Here is a 22,266-nt window from a genome sequence, read left to right as displayed (position 1 = left end):
CTCAGATTGCAGCCTTAATAACCTCTTCACGGAGTTGAAGTAACAGACACATCTCAACAGTAACTGTTCAGATGAAACTACGTGAATCAGGCCTTCATGGTCGAATTGTTGCAAAGAAACCACTACTAAAGGACACCGATAAGAAGAAGAGACTTGCTCAGAAATCAGCAATTAACTCCACCTCAGATTGCACCTCAGAGTTCAAGTGAAGCACATCTCAACATCAATTGTTCAGAAGAGACCGCATGATGCAGGCCTTCGTGGTTGAATTGCTGCAAAGAAACCACTACTAAAGGACACGAATAATAAGAAAATACTTGATGGGACGAAGACACATGAGCAATTGACATTAGACCGGTGGAAATCTGTCATTTGGTCTGAGTCCAAATTTGCGGTTTTTGGTTTCTACCGCCGTGTCTTTGTGAGATGCAGAGTAGGTGAACGGATGATCTCTGCATGTGTGGTTCCCACCGTGAAGCATGGAGGAGGAGGTGTGGGGGTACTTTGCTGATGACACTGTCTGTAATTGTATTTAAAATTCAAGGCAAACTTAACCAGCATGGCTACCACAGCATTCTGCAACAATGCACCTTCCTGTCTGGTTTGGGCTTAGTGGGACTATCATTTGTTTTTCAACAGGACAATGACCCAAAATACACCTTCAGGCTGTATAAGAGCTATTTGACCAAGAAAGAGAGTGATGGAGTGCTGATATCAGATGACTTGGCCTCCACAATCACCTGACCTCAAACCAATTGAGACAGTTTGGGATGAGTTGGACCGTAGAGTGAAGGAAAAGCAGCCAACATGTGCTTAGCATATGTTGGAGCTCCTTCAAGACTGTTGAAAATGCATTCCAGGTGATTACCTCATGAAGCTGGTTGAGAGAATGTCAAGAGTGTGCAAGGCTGTCATCAAGGCAAAGGGTGGCTACTTTTGAAGATTCTAAAATATATTTGGATTTGTTTAAAACTTTTTTGGGGGGGTTTATTACATTATTCCATGTGTTATTTCATAGTTTTGATGACTTCACTATTATAATACAATGTAGAAAATAGTACAAATAAAGAAAAACCCTTGAATGAGTAGGTGTGTACAAACTTTTGACTGGTACTATAAGTATTCACTCCCCTTACTCTGTACATGTTAGAATCACCTTTGGCAGCGATTGCAGCTAAGAGTTTTTTGTGTCTCTAAGAGCTTTGCACACCTGGATTGTACAATATTTGCACATTCATCTTTTTTAAATTCTTCAAGCTCTGTCAAGTTGGTTGTTGGTCACTGCTAGAAATCCATTTTCAAGTCTTGCTATAGATTTTCAAGTTATTTTAAGTCAAAACTGTAAGAATTAGGCCACTCGGGAACATTCCATGTCATCTTGGTAAGCAACTTTTAGGTTATTGACCTGCTGAAAGGTGTATTTTTCTACCAGAGTCTGTTGGAAAGCAGACTGAAACAGGTTCTCCTCTAGGATTTTGCCTGTGCTTAGCTCTGTTCTGTTTCTTTTTATCCTAGAAAACTCCCTAGTCCTTGCTGATGACAAGCATACCTATAACATGATGCAGCCACCACTATGCTTGGAAATATGGAGAATGGTACTCCGTGATGTTAGATTTTCCCCAAACATGACCCTTTGTATTCAGGACATAAATTACATTTTTGTGCCACATTTTTGGCAGTTTTACTGTCGTGCCTTATTGCAAACAGGATGTATGTTTTGGAATACTTTTATTCTGTACAATATTCCGTTTCGCTGTCATGTAGGTTAGTATTGTGGAGTTACTATAATGTTGCTGATCCATCCTCAGTTTTCTCCTATCACAGCCATTAAACTATGTAACATGTTTTAAAGTCACTATTGGCCTCGTGGTGAAATCCCTGAGCGATTTCCTTCCTCTTCGGCAACTGAGTTAGGATGAACGTCTATCTTTGTATTGACCGAGTGTATTGATACTCCATCCAAAGTGTAATCAATAACTTCACCATGCTCAAAGGGATATTCAATGTCTGCTTTTTTTTTTTTTTTTACTCATCTCCGTGGTCTTTGTAGTTCAATTTGTGTTTGAAATTCACTGCTTGACTGAGGGACCTTGAGATTATTTAATGTCGGGTACAGAGATGAGGTAGTCATTCAAAAATAATGTTAATCACTATTATTGCGCACAGTGAGTCCATGCAACTTATGTGAATTGTTAAGCCAATTTTTCTTCACTCCTGAACTTATTTAAGATTGCTGTAACAAAGGGTTTGAATACTTATTGACTCCAGACATTTCAGCTTTTCATTTGTTATTAATTTGTATTAAAAAGAAACATCTAAACATAATTCCACTTTGACATTATGGGGTATTGTGTGTAGGCCAGGGACACAATCTCAATTGAATCCATTTCAAATTCAGGCTGTAAGACAACACAATTTGGGAAAAGTCAAGGAGTGTGAATACTTTCTGAATGCACTTTATGCATTTTAACCCAGTGGTTCAAAATGAGAGCTGATGTGTGGAAACGGTGAGACAGAGTCAAACTGTCAAATGTTGTTTCAGATAAGGATGCAGAGGAAGAGTCGGAAGAAGATGAAAATTATGTCCCTTCTGAGGATTGGAAAAAGGTAAATATATTGTTTAATCATTCGTTAGATATGGTAGTTCCAGTGGCGATTTTAGCATGTAAATCTCGATGTGGCGAACTCAACTTTTTGTTTTTAAATGCATCAAATCAAATTTATTTATATAGCCCTTCGTACATCAGCTGATATCTCAAAGTGCTGTACAGAAACCCAGCCTAAAACCCCAAACAGCAAGCCATGCAGGTGTAGAAGCACGGTGGCTAGGAAAAACTCCCTAGAAAGGCCAAAACCTAGGAAGAAACCTAGAGAGGAACCAGGCTATGTGGGGTGGCCAGTCCTCTTCTGGCTGTGCCTGTTGGAGATTATAACAGAACATGGCCAAGATGTTCAAATGTTCATAAATGACCAGCATGGTCCAATAATAATAAGGCAGAACAGTTGAAACTGGAGCAGCAGCACGGCCAGGTGGACTGGGGACAGCAAGGAGTCATCATGTCAGGTAGTCCTGAGGCATGGTCCTCCAAGAGAGAGAAAGAGAGAATTAGAGAGAGCACACTTAAATTCACACAGGACACCGAATAGGACAGGAGAAGTACTCCAGATATTTCAAACTGACCCTAGCCCCCAGACACATAAACTACTGCAGCATAAATACTGGAGGCTGAGACAGGAGGGGTCAGGAGACACTGTGACCCCATCCGAGGACACCCCCGGACAGGGCCAAACAGGAAGGATATGCATGCCAGCAAAGCCACTACACCAATGTTCCCACCTAATTGTTTGGGGGCTCTGAGCAAATTTCAGATCTGCTGAGGGCAAACATAAACGTTGTGAAAATCCTGTGGAACTTCCAATGAGCGTTTACTGTGAACACTGAAGCTGTAACTGCTTTTAACAGTGGCCGAGTAGGCTACTGTGGTTATTTGGTCATAATGTAGGTCTACCAGAGTGGCCTACTATAAAAAAAATAAAGAAAAAACTATGTCTGGATGTCGCATATGGAATACAGTACGACAAAAGTAGTCTGTATTGAAAACATTACGACGGCAATCCCTAGCCGCTGGGCTTGCTAAGGCCTGGCCCCGGGGGTTTGCTGTACTCTTGTTATTCTGGGCTTAACCTAACACACCTGAAACCAATAATGAATGTTTCTCTAAGATACTAAAGCTGAGTGGGGTGTGTTGGGTTGGGGCGATACAGGGCTGTGGACCCCTAGAGACAGGATGGGGCAACCCAGCTATATTGTGTGCAAGTAAGAAGAGCTCTACAGTACCTTTAGGTCTATGAGATGAATTATATGGAGGATCTGCTGTTTGTCTGTTAATATATATTTGAGGTGTATGTGTTATTTTTTTATGTTATTTGTACTTTTGTTTCCAAGCCTTTCTCTTGGGAATAAAAAGGGGGGGGATTGTTGGGAGAGTTAAGTTATGTACTAGACTGGTGGGGTTCGGGCGTGCAGGCGGCTCGGGCTGGCTGGGCGTTCTGGCTGAAATTTGATATCGAGGTCTTAATAAAAACTATCAAAAGTCTCTCTTTTTTTATTTTTTTTATTCTGTTTTCTTAAGAGTTCATGTGTTAGGCTATTGGTTCAAGGTGAGACACCATATTGATTATTGAATTATCATGGATCTAGTTCAGTCTTATCAATCACTTAAACATATTTAATCATCTCTTTCCTAGCTTTATGACTGTGGGTATTTTTACTTACTTTTTGTTCAAAATAGAGATGGCATATTGGATTGTGTAGAAATGCAGAAAATTAGCTTTAGATGGCCAAAACAATTCTGGGGGGGGGACTCCCAGACCCACCGCCAGGTTATGTCCCCCCCACTTCTAAAACCAAAGTTGCACCCCTGCTGCATCTGATGGTCAGTCAGCATCCCTCCACTCTCCTCCACTGACACTGACAATAGAGGAACACTGTCTTCCAGTTGTGGTGAAACTTTCTGCCTCATGCAAAAGTCATGGTTTTAAACATTTTGAAATCTCAAGTATCACATTTGCTGTATCCGCCTTTTATGCCTGCTACGTTACTGCAGACACGGTAATCTGAGCCATCCGATTGGCCAGCGTTAGTCCTATAGTGCACTTGATTTCTCGGCCGGCCCGGAGACACGTGTAATGGTTCAAAATGGCAATAGTTGCTTACCCGGTGCGCAGGGCAGCTGAATCGGATGCACCTACCGAAAACAGCCCGAGATACAAATAGGAACACAAGGCTTTATCATTGTTTGTTTTTTACAGAAATGTTTGGCTATCGACTAGGAATGCCTTGGAGATACAACGGTTGGTGACCACTGCTCTAGAAAGTTGAGCGAAGTTCAATCTCGTGCTTCTCTCTATGGGCTGATACAGTTGAAGCCGGAAGTTTACATACACCTTAGCCAAATACATTTACACTCCGTTTTTCACAATTCCTGTCATTTAATCCTAGTAATAATTCCCAGTTTTAGGTCAGTTAGGATCACCACTTATTTTAAGAATGTGAAATGTCAGAATAATAGTAGAGTGATTTATTTCAGCTTTTATTTATTTAATTACATTCCCAGTGGGTCGGAAGTTTACATACACACAATTAGTATTTGGTAGCATTGCCTTCAAATTGTTTAACTTTGGTCCAACGTTTATGGTAGCCTTCCACAAGCTTCCCACAATAAGTGGGGTGAACTTTGGCCCATTCCTCCTGACAGAGCTGGTGTAACTGAGTCAGGTTTGTAGCCCTCCTTGCTCACACAAGCTTTCTCAGTTCTGCCTACACATTGTCTATAGGAATGAGGTCAGGGCTTTGTGATGGCCACTCCAATACCTTGACGTTGTTGTCCTTAAGCCATTTTGCAGCAACTTTGTAAGTATGCTTGGGGTCATTGTCCATTTGGAAGACCCATTTGCGACCAAGCTTTAACTTGCTGACTGATGTCTTGAGAGGTTGCTTCAATATATCCACATAATTGTCCTTCCTCATGATGCCATGTATTTTGTGAAGTGCGTCAGACCCTCCTGCAGCAAAGCACCCCCACAACATGATGCTGCCACCTCCGTGCTTAACGTTGGGATGGTGTTCTTCAGCTTGCAAGTCTCCCCCTTTTTCCTCCAAACATGGCAATGGTCATTATGGCCAAACAGTTCTGTTTTTATTTCATCAGACCAGAGGACATTTCTCCAAAAGAAGTACGATCTTTGTCCCCATGTGTAGTTGCAAACCATAGTCTGACTTTTTTATGGTGGTTTTGGAGCAGTGGCTTCTTCCTTGCTGAGCAGCCTTTCTGGTTATGTCGATATAGGACTCGTTTTACTGTGGATATAGATACTTCTGTACCTGTTTCCTCCAGCATCTTCACAAGGTCCCTTGCTGCTGTTCTGGGATTGATTTGCACTTATCGCACCAATGTAAGTTCATCTCTAGGAGACAGAACGCGTCCCCTTCCTGAGTGGTATGACTGCTGCGTGGTCCCATGGTGTTTATACTTGCGTACTATTGTTTGTACAGATGAACGTGGTACCTTCAGGCGTTTGGAAATTGCTTCCAAGGATGAACCAGACTTGTGGAGGTCTACAATTGTTTTTCTGAGATCTTGGCTGATTTCTTTAGATTTTTTTCCCATGATGTCAAGCAAAGAGGCACTGAGTTTGAAGGTAAGCATTGAAATACATCCACAGGTACACCTCAAATAATGTGAATTAGCTTATCAGAAGCTTCTAAAACCATGCCATCATTTTCTGGAATTTTCCAAGCTGTTTAAAGGCACAGTCAACTTAGTGTATGTAAACTTCTGACCCCCTGGAATTGTGATAGATTATTTCACTTATAATTCACTCTGTCTGTAAACAATTGTTGGAAAAATTACTTGTGTCATGCACAATGTAGATGTCCTAACTGACTTGCCAAATCTATAGTTTGCTAACAAGAACAAGTTTTAATGACTCCAACCTAAGTGTATGTAAACTTCCGACTTCAACTGTATTTCTTCTGCGTGGGAGTCTCAGGGCTGCTGCGTGCCCTTGTGCAGATTAGAGGGAACATTGCATGATACAACACTAAACAATACATTATTTGCACTATAACGGTGACAAACGTTGCCCACAAACTGTTAGGGCCGACATAAAGCTGTCCCAACAGCAGAGCTTTCTTTTCAGCACTGTGGACTGAATCCTTACTACCTCTACACCTGGCTATCAGCGGAGCCTTGTCTGGCAGCCAAACAGTTAATTCACCATGGACTGAATCCTTACTACCTCTACACCTGGCTATCAGCGGAGCCTTGTCTGGCAGCCAAACAGTTAATTCACCATGGACTGAATCCTTACTACCTCTACACCTGGCTATCAGCGGAGCCTTGTCTGGCAGCCAAACAGTTAATTCACCATGGACTGAATCCTTACTACCTCTACACCTGGCTATCAGCGGAGCCTTGTCTGGCAGCCAAACAGTTAATTCACCATGGACTGAATCCTTACTACCTCTACACCTGGCTATCAGCGGAGCCTTGTCTGGCAGCCAAACAGTTCATTCAGCCTCATTTACTGCCTTTAAAAAAATATATATAACTGACTTGGCTGAATGGCTTATTTATATATGGTTTCTGCTGACTCCTTGTGGATTTGTGTAACTCGGTAAAAAACGCATTGTCCTTGAATAATACTAATGAATGTCGACATGAGTTTTGACTTTTGAACAATACACAAACATTACATTTATTTTTCAGTAGATTCATAATGTTTGTTCTTGTCATAAACAGTTACAGTACCAGTCAAAAATAAAGGGGACACCTACTCACTCCAGGTTTTTTCTTTATTTTTACAATTGTCTACATTGAAATAACACATATGGAATCATGTGGTAAGCAAAAAAGTGTTAAACAAATTCTTCTAAGTAACCACCCTTTGCCTTGATGACAGCTTTGCACGCTTTTGGCATTCTCTCAACCAGCTTCATGAGGTAGTCACCTGGAACGCATTTCAATTTTTGAAGAATCTCAAATATATTTATTTTGCACTTTATTAGTTTTGATGTCTTCACTATTATTCTACAATGTAAAAAATAAAAAACCCTTGAATGAGGTAGGTGTGTCCTAACGTTTGACTGGTGCTGTAGCTCCTAATTATAAGCAAACGAGCTGCGACGAGGTAGGCCATCATTCAGCACTTTCAAAATGGACACCGACCAGAGATTCAGATGGGATGTTCAGATAAATTCAGCAAGATGGTGAGACCTAAACTTTACTCTGTAAGACACCACAGAGGAAGAGCACAAGAAAGATGCAGATAGCCCTAATAAAATAGTTAATGGTAAGGCTATGTTGTTTAAAAAAATAAGGAAAATACAATCACGAGGATACACTTTAATAGACAGAATACCAACGCACAGACAGCGTATTGCGCAAACAAAACAACCCTTGTCAACTGGAATTACACGGGTCTACTAAACTTTTTGGAGAAAAATAATTACAAGAAAATGAATGTGAAGAGGCTGTCGCATTATATGGTATCCCCTCGTGGAGAAAAGCACACGAGCAAATTTAGAAACAATGAAATGCATCATTCCAACATTACCTAAAAAGATAAATAAGATACTGATTAAGACATTAATGAGCGAGTGAAGCCGGACATAGTCGATATGCCTATTTATTCAGCCCGTTTGAAATGGACAGCGACGGAATTCAGAACATGGGCCGTTCTTAGTGTTCTCCCTGTACACCAAGTCAGAACTGTAGGATAAATAATGGAGGCATATAAGCAGACAATGAAAGCTCTTACACTATTCAATGATGACATTTCTCCAAAACAGGCTATAGGGCTACATGTGCAACCACCAAGTCAGAACAGTAAGCTAAGGTCTGAGGGGGTGCGGGACCAAATTCTTAGGGTGAAACACATGGTCTAATAACGGCTTACTACACAACATACACTTAGTATTACTTTCTTAGCTACTGTATACATATCTCCCTGGCATATTACATCATTGTTGAAGCAGTATACAAGACATATTTTTGGACTCACTGTTTATGGCCCATGGTGTGAATGTTTGTTATTTTAAGGTTGGACAAGAGATTGTTTCAGACCTATGTTTTAAATCCTTCAACCCAGACTTGGACCACACACCCTCTCCACCAAATAGCAGGCAGTGGAAGCACAATAGTTATTGTTTTGCAATGCTTGCAGTTAGCCGCTGATTCCTTGCAAACCACTCATTGTTGAATTTGCTATTTCCGACTTGTGTTATGTTTATGGTCGATGAGCACTGGGCTGTTTTATCTATAATGAACAAAAGTATTGGTCCCGTGCTTCATGAGCTGAAATGAAAGATCCCCGAAATGTTCCATATGCACAAAAAGCTTATTTCTCTTAAATTTTGTGCAAAAATTTGTTCACATCCCTGTTAGTGATATTTTCTCTCTTGCCAAAATAATCCATCCACCTGAACGGTGTGGCATATCAAGAAGGTGATTAAACGGCATGGTCATTACACAGGTGCACCTTGTGCTGGGGACAATAAAATGCCGCTCTAAAATGTGCAGTTGTGTGACAGACAAAAAAAATCTTCAGACGTCTCAAGTTTTGGGGGAGCGTGCAATTGGCGTGCTGACTGCATGAATGTCCACCTGAGCTGTTGCCAGAGAATTGAATGTTCCTTTCTCTACCATAAGCCGCCTCCAACATCGTTTTAGAGAATTTGGCAGTATGTCCAACTGGCCTCACAACAGCAGACCACGTGTAACCACAACAACCCAGTATATCATTTCACTAAGGATTTGCCAGTAGATTGTCGACGTGATTCATGAGGATGACTGCCTGTTTAACTTGCTAGCTATCAAAACTACGGTAGATATTACGTGACTTTATATCATTTTATCTGTGGCCAATGACGGTGAGACACCTTGGACGGGCATGTAATGTAAATCTATGGCAGCACCCAAAGGGTCTTGAACTGCCTAGCTCTCCCTGTTGATTCTGCAGTGATGTAGTGTCCCCATGGGTGACAGAACATTGAGCCAATCACGGTGCAACTAGAGAAGATTGCCAACACCAAAACTGTGTTTTCGCTGGCTGCCCCTCCACCACAGAAAGCACTGAGCTAGGCTGAAACACCTGCATTTTGCTGCTGCTTTACTCAAGAGACCATGTTTGTATGCGGCTTTATTAACTCAAGGGATTATTTCATTTTAGCTAAACTGCCCTGAATGATGGGTCGCAACTGGGTAGTTCTAACCTTAAAGACATGCTATTCATTTGAAGCACACTTTTGATTTGTGAAACTAAATAAAGTGTGTGTTTGATCTGGACAGGAAATCATGGTTGGGTCCATGTATCAGGCTGAAACACCGCCTGGCCTTTGTAAATATAAAGACTATGAGAAAGGTAAGGCATTCTGTTTGCAATTGCGATGCACTAAATTAAGTTGAAGTGAAATATCTTCCAATCACAGAGGTAAATAAGAAATAAAATGACTTTCTCTCTCTGCTTTCCCCCCTCTCGCTCCTTTTTCCTCTCTCCTTCCAGTATATGAAAACGATGACCAGCTTTTATGGGACCCCGAGTTCCTTCCCGAGGGCAAGGTTGTGGAGTTTTTATCTCAGGCGTCAAAACGAACAGGAGAGGAGAAAGGAGTGGATGCCATCCCTGAGGGATCCCATATCAAAGACAATGAGCAGGTATGAAGACCAACACAGTCGAGCAGATCAGACAGACTGGCGTCCAGAGTCGTGTTCAGTTAGCCTGGAGGCAGTTTGTTAATGCAATATTCACTCAGAAATTGTGCGACGGGTTCTCTCAAAGGTTTGTTTTTTTCCTCGGGGGTTGAGAACACATTGTTTTGGATTTGAAAACCATTGTAATGGAAGAGGGTGGCGCTGTGTGGCTGTAGGTGTTCGAGAGAGACAGAGGAGAGTCAACCAGTAAAAGCACAGCCCCCTTCATTGTTGACGCATTGTGCCGCATGATCAAAGAGCCATTCCAGACTCTGAAGTCAGGATGACTTTGAGAGTTAGGTATTACTTGTTTTCATATGCTCAAGTAGTACCTCCGCATTTCACTGTTTCAAAATGCCACCTACTGAACACAAGCCATTACCGTAAAGACTGTAGTATAGTACCTACACATTTCACTGTTTCAAAATGCCACCTACTGAACACAAGCCATTACCGTAAAGACTGTAGTATAGTACCTACACATTTCACTGTTTCAAAATGCCACCTACTGAACACAAGCCATTACCGTAAAGACTGTAGTATAGTACCTACACATTTCACTGTTTCAAAATGCCACCTACTGAACACAAGCCATTACCGTAAAGACTGTAGTATAGTACCTACACATTTCACTGTTTCAAAATGCCACCTACTGAACACAAGCCATTACCGTAAAGACTGTAGTATAGTACCTCCACATTTCACTGTTTCAAGATGCCACCTACTGAACACAAGCCATTACCGTAAAGACTGTAGTATAGTACCTCCACATTTCACTGTTTCAAAATGCCACCTACTGAACACAAGCCATTACCGTAAAGACTGTAGGATAGTACCTACACATTTCACTGTTTCAAAATGCCACCTACTGAACACAAGCCATTACCGTAAAGACTGTAGTATAGTACCTACACATTTCACTGTTTCAAAATGCCACCTACTGAACACAAGCCATTACCGTAAAGACTGTAGTATAGTACCTACACATTTCACTGTTTCAAAATGCCACCTACTGAACACAAGCCATTACCGTAAAGACTGTAGTATGCACTTTTGTCTGTGACCGTCTTCTTCACAATCTCAATGTTGTCTTTCCACAGGCACTTTATGAGTTGGTCAGGTGTGAATTTGACACAGAGGAAGCTTTAAGAAGACTGAAGTTTAATGTGAAGGCAGCTAGAGGTAACACCTGCAGTGAACTAGTGTTGACTTTCGCTCTTGATTTCACTCATATCTGGCATATTTTTTCTCAATATCTAACCAGTCATGTTTTGTGTATTTTGATGATAAAAACTGTCCTTGACTTATATGGGTCCTGGCTTGTGTCTGTGTGTTGTTGGATGGTGTCTGGGACCTGTAATACGGTCATAGTTTTATTGTATTTGAATGGAGTAGTGGTTGTGGTACTTAATAACCATTTGCCCTCTGTCACAGAAGAGCTGTCTGTGTGGACAGAAGACGAATGTAGATATTTTGAGCAAGGACTAAAAGGTTATGGGAAAGACTTTCATTCAATACAAGCCAACAAGGTAAGCTATGTCTATCTTATACAGTGCTTCCCCTATATTAATTTAGCAGCGGCAGGCCTCCGCAGTCATTGCCCCCACTCCAAAATATATGTAAAACATACAGTGCATTCGGAAAGTATTCAGACCCCTTGACTTTTTTCTAAATTTTGTTACGTTACAGCCTTATTCTAAAACTAATTAAATCAATGTTTTTCCTCATCAATCTACACACAATACCCCATAATGATGAATAAAAAACAGGAACACCTTATTTACATAAGTATTCAGACCCTTTGCTATGGGACGCGTAGTTGAGCTCAGGTGCCTTCTGTTTCCGTTGATCATCCTTGAGATGTTTCTACAACTTGATTGGAGTCTATGATTTGGAAAGGCACACACCTGTCTATATAAGGTCCCACAGTTGACAGTGCATGTCAGAGCAAAAACCAAGCCATGAGGTTGAAGCTCTGAGACAGGATTGGGTCGAGGCACAGATCTGGGGAAGGGTACCAAAACATGTCTGCAGCAAGGTCCTCAAGAACACAGTGGCCTCCATCATTCGTAAATGGAAGAATTTTGGAACCACCAAGACTCTTCATAGAGCTGGCCGCCCTGCCAAACTAAGCTATCGGGGGAGAACGGCCTTGGTCAGGGAGGTGACCAAGAACCCGATGGTCACTCTGACAGAGCTCTAGAGTTCCTTTGTGGAGATGGGAGAACCTTCCAGAAGGACAACCATCTCTGCAGCACTCTACCAATCAGGTGGCCAGACGGAAGACACTCCTCAGTAAAAGGCACATGACAGCCCGCTTGGCGTTTGCTAAAAGGCACCTAAATGATTCTGACTATGAGAAACAAGATGAAACCTAGATTGAACTCCTAGGCTTGAAAGCCAAGTGTCAAGTTTGGAGGAAACCTTGCTCCATCCCTACAGTGAAGCATAGTGGTGGCAGCATCATGCTGTGGGGATGTTTTTCAGTGGCAGGGACTGGGAGACTAGTCAGGCTCGAGGGAAAGATGAATGGAGCAAAGTACAGACAGATCCTTGATGAAAACCTGCTCCAGAGCGCTTATGACCTCAGACTGGAGCAAGGTTCACCTTCCAACAGGACAACAACCCTGAAAATTACAGGCCTCTCTCATCTTTTTAAGTGGGAGAACTTGCACAATTGGTGGCTGACTAAATACTTTTTTGCCCCACTGTATATATATATTTGTAATAATGACAATTACAAAACTGCATGAACAATTTATTTTAACTTAATATAATACATAAATAAATGTAGTCTCAAATAATGAAACATGTTCAATTTGTTTTAAATCATGCAAAAACATGTTGACTGTACCTACCTTTTGAAATGTGGTTACGGGATTTAGGGAATGTAATACATATGGAAAACATTCTATGCAATACTTCCAATGGAAATCCAATGTTTTACAAAATATGGCAGCCGATACTGGATACATGGTCTAGTCCCTCTTCATAACTGGGTTGACGATCGGCTGCTACTCTGTGCTGTACTCCACTCAATATTGATTTTTGGCTTAACTACGCTGCTTGTAATGACTACAGTGCCTTGCGAAAGTATTCGGCCCCCTTGAACTTTGCGACCTTTTGCCACATTTCAGGCTTCAAACATAAAGATATAAAACTGTATTTTTTTGTGAAGAATCAACAACAAGTGGGACACAATCATGAAGTGGAACGACATTTATTGGATATTTCAAACTTTTTTAACAAATCAAAAACTGAAAAATTGGGCGTGCTAAATTATGCTGTCTTATACATGTACCACCTAATAGGATTTAGTTTTATTTTGTGTATGTGTGAGATAAGTTTTGTTTTGTCCTCTAAATTGGCCATCCCATTCAACAGTGCAGTGAATGTCAATGTTTGTATCGCTGTCTTTTAAAATTTTTATTGGAAAATAATGAACATATTATAAACAAACAAACAAATAAATAGTGCAAAAACACAGTGTTGGAGTGTAAAGTAAAAGTGCAATATGTGCCATGTAAAAAAGCTAAAGTTTAAGTTCCTTGCTCAGAACATGAGAACATATGAAAGCTGGTGGTTCCTTTTAACATGAGCCTTCAATATTCCCAGTTAACAAGTTTTAGGTTGTAGTTATAGGAATTATGACGCGTCGACTATCTCTATACTTTAGTATTGCCAGACTAATCTCGAGAGTTGATAGGCTTGAAGTCATAAACAATGCTGTGCTTCAACCATTGCTAAGAGTTGCTGGCAAACGCAGTAAAGTGCTGTTTGAATGGATGCTTACGAGCCTGCTGCTGCCTACCACCACTCAATCAGACTGCTGTATGAAATATCAAATCATAGACTTAATAATAATAAACACACAGAAATACGAGCCTTTGGTCATTTAATATGGTCAAATCCAGAAACAAAACGTTTATTCTTTCAGTGAAATACGGAACCGTTCCGTATTTGATCGAACGGGTGGCATCCCTAAGTCTAAATATTGCTGTTACATTGCAAAACCTTCAATGTTATGTCATAATAAATAAATTAGGATCTTTGTTAGGATGAAATGGTCTTCACACAGTTCGCAACGAGCCAGGCGGCCCAAACTGCTGCATATACCCTGACTCTGCTTGCACTGAACTCAAGAGAAGTGACACAATTTCCCTAGTTAATATTACCTGCTAACATGAATTTATTTTAACTAAATATGCAGGTTTAAAAATATATACTTCTGTGTATTGATTTTAAGAAAGGCATTGATGTTCATGGTTAGGTACATTTGTGCAACGATTGTGCTTTTTTCGCGAATGCGCCATCAGGCTGTGATTTGATGATAAATTAACAGGCACCGCATTGATTTTATGCAACGCAGGACAAGCTAGTTAACCTAGTAATATCATCAACCATGTGTAGTTAACTAGTGATAACGTGAAGATTGGTTGTTTTTTAATAAGTTTAATGTTAGCTAGCAACTTACCTTGGCTCCTTGCCGTCTTCTCGTGAATTGCAATGTAATCGGCATCCAAAAAGGCCGATTACCGATTTATGAAAACTTGAAATCGGCCATAATTAATCGGCATTGACCTCCAGTGCCAGGCTTGTAGCGTCATACCCAAGAAGACTCGAGGCTGTAATCGCTGCCAAAGATGCTTCAACAAAGTACTGAGTAAAGGGTCTGAATACTACTCATGTAAATGTGACATTTCAGTATTTTTTCTTCAAAATTTGCAAAGAATTCTAAACCTGTTTTTGCTTTGTCATTATGGGGTATTGTGTGTAGATTGATGAGTTAAATTATTATTATTTTTTATCCATTTTCGAAGGCTGTAACGTAACAAAATGTGGAAGTTATAGTGTCTGGATGCTTTACGGGTGCATTGTATATATTTATTTATTTTTTGAAAATGTCTCTCTGCACATGGCAAAATGTGTAGAATTGCAGGAAATTAGCTTTAAAACGACAAGACCACGACATTGGCCATGCCCACTACCAAGTCCCTCCCACAATAACTTTTCCACCGCTGCTGAAAATAATCCTAGGGGAAACACTGTATTATATATCAGATTGTATTAAATACTATGGTATCTGATTAAAGAAGTATGTTTTATTTTCTGAATATTTATGTTGATTTAGCATGTGTTTTGAAGAGATCAGGGTTGAGGTCAGTTCCATTTTAACCTCCAAATCTCGGGAGGATTTGAAATTCAGTTCATGAATTGAAAAGCAAAAAAAAAAGTATTTTTCAATTCACAAATTGCATTTTGACTCATCCCTCGTAGACTTGACTGGGGAGTTCAAATTGAATTGAGTTCAACTCTGGAAGGCGATGGTAATAATGTCTCTCGTTGTCTGCTGATATTACATTTTTCAGGTGAGAACTAGGTCAGTAGGAGAATGTGTGGCCTTTTATTACATGTGGAAGAAGTCTGAGCGTTATGATTTCTTTGCACAGCAAACCAGGCTGGGGAAAAGGAAATACAGCCTTCACCCTGGGGTCACGTAAGTCTCTTTTCACAAGACCAAGCTAATTGTTTTGAATATTGAATTCCGTCAACAAATATGTTATGTTATACAAATGTTTTTTTATATATATAAAAATTATATATATATTCTAGATATTTGCTTACCTGATTTTGAAATGTATTTTAAAATTGCAATCAGCAGTAGACAAAATGAAGCGTAGTCCCCGCCCCGTTTCGGTAAAAAGCTGAGGGATGGGGCTGGAGAAATGTAACCCTTCTCAAATCCATAGACCGAGCTATGCATGCAAACTGACCATCCATGATACCAGATGTATAGTTCTAACCATGTTTTGAGGCCATATAGTGTTTGGTTACACTGGAGTAAAACAAGCTTATATTTGGGGTTCGACTGTTGAACATCGGTTATATTCTTCAAAAAATCATTGTGTACATATCATTTAATTTATAAGTCCCAAAAAACGATGTAGCAACTCTGATTGTCCCTTTTTTTAAACGTATAACAAATATTATTGAAATGAAATGTAACTTGTCATGAACGTGTATTCCATGTGACCAATACACACTCAATATGTATTCCATGTGACCAATACACACTCAGTATGTGTGATCACCTTTGTTCTGGGAACCATAGCTACTGTTGACACTATGTTCCAGGGGTGTGAATCTAGTACCCTGTTATCACCATCTTGCCAAGCTGATCTGTACTATGCGGTCTTGTACGTTTCTTTTCACATGGTCCTGGAGGTCGTAACCAGACCGGCCCAGTATGGCTCAGTAGTGTGAACAGGGTATACATGTGCTGTGATTAGTGTACGGGCTAAACTGGCAGGCTGTAGTTAGTGTTTACATTTACATTTTACATTTAAGTCATTTAGCAGACGCTCTTATCCAGAGCGACTTACAAATTGGTGCATTCACCTTATGACATCCAGTGGAACAGTAGTGCATCTAAATCTTTTAGGGGGGTGAGAGGGATTACTTTATCCTATCCTAGGTATTCCTTAAAGAGGTGGGGTTTCAGGTGTCTCCGGAAGGTGGTGATTGACTCCGCTGTCCTGGCGTCGTGAGGGAGTTTGTTCCACCATTGGGGGGCCAGAGCAGCGAACAGTGCTGACTGAATTGTTTAAAATAATGTTATTTATCTTATCCCTGTGTGTCTCAGGGACTACATGGACCGGCTGCTGGACGAGACGGAGAGCGCCACGTCCAGCCGGGCAGCCTCGCCCCCTCCCACCACCTCCAACAGCAGCACCAGCCACTCTGAGAGGGAGGACGGCAGTAGCAGCCACAATGGTAAGGGAACACACACAATCCCTGAGTGATTGTGGAAGGGAGAAATACACTCAGGGAACATCAATTCGAGTAGCTACATGAAGTGCTGTTAGAATGACTAATAAACATTTCTCATGTGAATTCTAGTGGAGACCCTTGTGTGCCTCTATTGACAGTACCTTACATGATTCATGACGTCTCAGCTCACTCGGTTTATCTTTCCTCCAACAGGTTGAGTGAGTCACAGCTCTTTATCTTTCCTCCAACAGGTTGAGTGAGTCACAGCTCTTTATCTTTCCTCCAACAGGTTTAGTGAGTCACAGCTCTTTATCTTTCCTCCAACAGGTTGAGTGAGTCACAGCTCTTTATCTTTCCTCCAACAGGTTTAGTGAGTCACAGCTCTTTATCTTTCCTCCAACAGGTTGAATGAGTCACAACTCTTTATCTTTCCTCCAACAGGTTGAGTGAGTCACAACTCTTTATCTTTCCTCCAACAGGTTGAGTGAGTCACAACTCTTTATCTTTCCTCCAACAGGTTGAGTGAGTCACAACTCTTTATCTTTCCTCCAACAGGTTGAGTGAGTCACAGCTCTTTCCTCCAACAGGTTGAGTGAGTCTTTCCCTCCAACAGGTTTAGAGTGAGTCACAGCTCTTTATCTTTCCTCCAACAGGTTTAGTGAGTCACAGCTCTTTATCTTTCCTCCAACAGGTTTAGTGAGTCACAGCTCTTTATCTTTCCTCCAACAGGTTTAGTGTCACAGCTCTTTATCACAGCTCTTTATCTTTCCTCCAACAGGTTGAGTGAGTCACAGCTCTTTATCTTTCCTCCAACAGGTTGAGTGAGTCACAGCTCTTTATCTTTCCTCCAACAGGTTGAGTGAGTCACAACTCTTTATCTTTCCTCCAACAGGTTTAGTGAGTCACAGCTCTTTATCTTTCCTCCAACAGGTTGAGTGAGTCACAGCTCTTTATCTTTCCTCCAACAGGTTGAGTGAGTCACAGCTCTTTATCTTTCCTCCAACAGGTTTAGTGAGTCACAGCTCTTTATCTTTCCTCCAACAGGTTTAGTGAGTCACAGCTCTTTATCTTTCCTCCAACAGGTTTAGTGAGTCACAGCTCTTTATCTTTCCTCCAACAGGTTTAGTGAGTCACAACTTGGGCTCGGGAGAAGCTTCCCAGTCATCCACGGTGGCGAACGAAGTCAAAGTAGAATCCGTCCAGTTCAACGGGCTCACCTCCCCCCACCCCTCTCTGGATGTTCTCCCTCCTCCCACTGCCCCCCACCCCTCTCTGGATGTTCTCCCTCCTGCCCCCCACCCCTCTCTGGATGTTCTCCCTCCTGCCCCCACCCCTCTCTGGATGTTCTCCTCCTGCCCCCCACCCCTCTCTGGATGTTCTCCTCCTCCCACTGCCCCCCACCCCCTCTGGATGTTCTCCTCCTCCCACTGCCCCCACCCCCTCTGGATGTTCTCCCTCCTCCCACTGCCCCCCACCCCCTCTGGATGTTCTACCTCCTCCCACTGCCCCCACCCCTCTCTGGATGTACTCCCTCCTGCCCCCCACCCCTCTCTGGATTCTCTCCCTCCTCCCACTGCCCCCCACCCCTCTCTGGATGTTCTCCCTCCTGCCCCCCCCTCTCTGGAGGCTCTCCCTCCTCCCACCACCTCGGACAATGAGTCCAGGGGCTGCGAGGCAGTGGCCGCCACTCCCAGCCACGACAGGAACGGCTCCCTGGAGCCCCATTGTGGCAACAGTCACTACGATGACAGGCCGGCCAAGAGGTGCCGGACAGAGGCGGAGCCACCAGAACCCTCCAGAACATTGACGACCCTCCAGCAAGAGGACAAATGATAATGATGACCCCTTCTCAGAGAGGTCAAAGCGCACAGAACCAAACCTAAAAAAAATAACATGGTTGTATTCATTAGTGCACACCGCAGCAAAACATTTTGCAACAGAAAAATAAAACTAGATTTTCTTATTGGACAAGTTCAGGTAGTCCATCCCTGTTGGTCTGTTTTTTTTTCTCGTTTCGGGCCTAGTGAATACGACCTATTCCAACCAACCAAACACGGCTGGGCCACACCAGCAAACGGAGGGAAGGCAGCGGCCTGATTGTAAAGGGGCACAACATACAGCCCTGCCTCATCCCCCATCCAGCAAAACCTCGTCACCCATCCAGCATAACCTCCAACGCTCCACACATCCAAAGTACCACAGTTCCTGAACCCCTCCCTTCCCCCTACCTGCTACCACCTCATTATAATTCATGCTGATTCTTCTACTCATTCTCCTTATTCACTTTTTTGGAGACCGATCTCGAAGATTTCTACGGAAAGAAAATGTTTTTTCCCCTATTTGTATTAGAATTTAAAAATCTCCTGTGGTATTTTTTTACTTGAAAAATATGTATATATTTTTTCAATAAATGTACTATGATTGATGGGTATTTTGCTTTCCAAGCCATTTGAAACAAAGAAATGAAAGGGGCGATGTTGAGGGTCTCTAGGTCTTCGACGGGACGATCGATATGCAGGCAGATTGGCGCTGTTGCAGGCACACTATAAAGCCTCGTTTTTACCTGGCGCTAACATACATTCTTTATTCTGATCTTGTCCAAATTCAGATTCAGATTGTGGCCAGATTTTCAGATATGCATCTACACATAGTATTAAAATGGGATAATGATTTAAACGTTTTCACTGTCCAGATCTGTCTACACTTTAAGATATTCAAACACAATGGGTGCCTGACTCTCTCCGGAGGTGGTCAGGAAGATCTGTTCACAATCTGTCTTTTAATCATCTACAGCTGTCCAAAAATGTTGGCACAATCAGAATGTGGACAAGATCACAGTATACCACCCTGCATCCCACTGCTGGCTTACCTCTGAAGCTAAGCAGTGTTGGTCCTGGTTGGGAGACCAGATGCTGCTGGAAGTGGTGTTGGAGGGCACTCTTTCCTCTGGTCTAAAATATACCAACGCCCCAGGACAGTGATTGGGGACATTGCCCTGTGAAGGGTGCAGTCTTTCGGATGGGACGTTAAACGGGTGTCCTGTCTGTGGTCACTAAAGATCCCATGCCACTTATCGTAAAAGTAGGGGTGTTAACCCTGGTGTCCTGGCTAAATTCCCAATCAGACCCACATACCATCATGGCCACCTAATCACCCCCAGCTTCCAATAGGCTCATTTGTCCCCCCTCTCCCCTGTACCTATTCCCCAGATCGTTGCTGTAAATGAGAATGTGTTCAGTCAACTTACCTGGTAAAATAAGGGTTAACATAAAAATCTGATCTGAGAACCAGGTATAAACGGGGCTTATGTTGCGCTTTCACCCTTTGTTTTCTTTCTTTGGTGATCGAGTGGAGAGAAAGCAACACTGCTGCATGACATCATTGCTTATTTGAAACCTGTAGTGTGTTCAGTTCGATTGAAGTTTGCTATGTTGCGTAACGGTTTGTACTGAACGACACGTTTCCCCAAAAACATTCCAATGTTCTTTGAATGGATTTTGAGGTACGTTTGCTCCGTTTGGTGGGTGTGGCTTGAAGCAATGAGGGACATATTTAACGAGCAGCGGACATGCTGATCCCCAACCTCTTGTTGTTGTTTTTGAGCTGGCCGTTCAGAACAGCACCGTTTCTGTTTAATTGAATGTTGCACTGTTGTTTTTTTCGTACTGAACGTAGCCCTGACCATGGAAACATTTTAATTGCAAGAAATGAACTAATGGGGAGTGTCTGTCCCTGAGGTTTGTGTAAAGTGTCTGACATCAGTGATGTCTTGTATTATAACTCATTGGTTAGAACGCTGTATTTTTAATAGCCAGCGTTTTGCTATTGTTTCGTTTCTCTTCTTTTTGCTAGACAGTACTTCTGTGACTTTGTGTAAAGTTTGTAAAGATTTTCTTGTTCACTTCTTACACTTTTTTGATAAGTCTCTTTAATCTGTGTATTTTACCATCTTTCTTGTGAGCTTTTGTTAAAGGATTTATTTCCTCTAGGTGTTCCCGAGTGGAGCTGTTCTAAAAGGAGTCTTATTTCCCTGACCCATTTGGAAATGTATTTGCAGCAAGAATATGTTTGATTACTTGATAATGATTCCATCTAAAAAGAGAGACGCGGTGTAGTGACACTTGGTCTTTTAGGTTGAAAACGCTTTTTTTATGGAAATTGGAGACGTTGTGGTACCAGTAACGTTTCTTGTCACCGGCGAGCTCTCATTATTAGGAATGAAAGAACCGTACGCTTCAATGTGAAGAACCTTCATTAGTTCCAGTGGAGGCTTAGTAACAACGCATCGTTTTGACAATTGTGTTACTGTAGCTTTTTTAATTTTTTTAATGTCTCAACGTTTTACTTTTGTAAGCTACTCCTGCTTTGGTCTACATTCACAAATGGTTTGTAAAACTAAAAAGCAGTTTTTTTTTGTTCTTTAAAAGCACAGCCTCAAATAATGTTGATTTCAAGTAGTTTATTTGTATTATTTTATGATGTGCTGTAAGTAGTCATCTGAAAATGACAACATTTAATAAAAGTGAAGCGTATACCAAGACTGGCTGTGAATAAATAATGGTGACTAGATTTAATACATTTAATACATCACACTGATGTTCTGTTATGTCATGTTTTTAGTGTGCCTTAACTGCAAAATATGCACTTTATCAATGATTTGAGGGCGGGTTAATGATTTTAAATGGTTTTACTGTCCAGATCTGTCTACACTTGTAAGTTATCCAAACACGTGTGCCTGACTACTGTCTAAGAGAACTGATCAAGATCAGAATCCATATTTTAATTGCCACCTGTCTAAACATGGGGCACGATCAGAATGTGGACAAGATCAGGACACATTAGGCATATTAACACCATGTATAAACAGGTATTTTGACACAATGTACTGACATAGTTTTACGCAATTATGTGAGGACAAATCTGTCATTCTTATATTGACAAGGATAACAGTGGTGGAATTTTCATACATTTTTCATCAGTATGGCAGGAAATGGAATCTAGACCATATTTCAACTTACATTTGAGGTTGAAATATTGGACCTTACAAAATGTTGAACAAACTATTATTTTATTTTTTAAGAACTTTGCTTAGAAATTAGATTCCCAAAATAAACAAAAATAATGCATAAAACAAATATCTAATGACTCATTTCCATTGAAGAATTCAAATATGTGAAAACATAAGGTCGGGAATCAGAGGCACATCCGACAATGCGCCTTTTAAAGGCAATTTCCATATTTG

At 41.4% G+C, this 22,266-nt stretch overlaps 1 pseudogene; it reads left to right on the top strand.

Annotated features, from left to right (window-relative positions):
* Positions 1 to 21,556, top strand: part of LOC115117258 (mesoderm induction early response protein 1-like) — a 33,180-nt pseudogene extending 11,624 nt beyond the window's left edge.
* Positions 21,557 to 22,266: the final 710 nt, after the last annotated feature.

Source organism: Oncorhynchus nerka, linkage group LG20 (genome assembly GCF_034236695.1).
Source record: "Oncorhynchus nerka isolate Pitt River linkage group LG20, Oner_Uvic_2.0, whole genome shotgun sequence".
In the NCBI taxonomy this organism is placed as follows: Eukaryota; Metazoa; Chordata; class Actinopteri; order Salmoniformes; family Salmonidae; genus Oncorhynchus; species Oncorhynchus nerka.
This window is presented reverse-complemented; position numbering and strand designations above follow the sequence as displayed.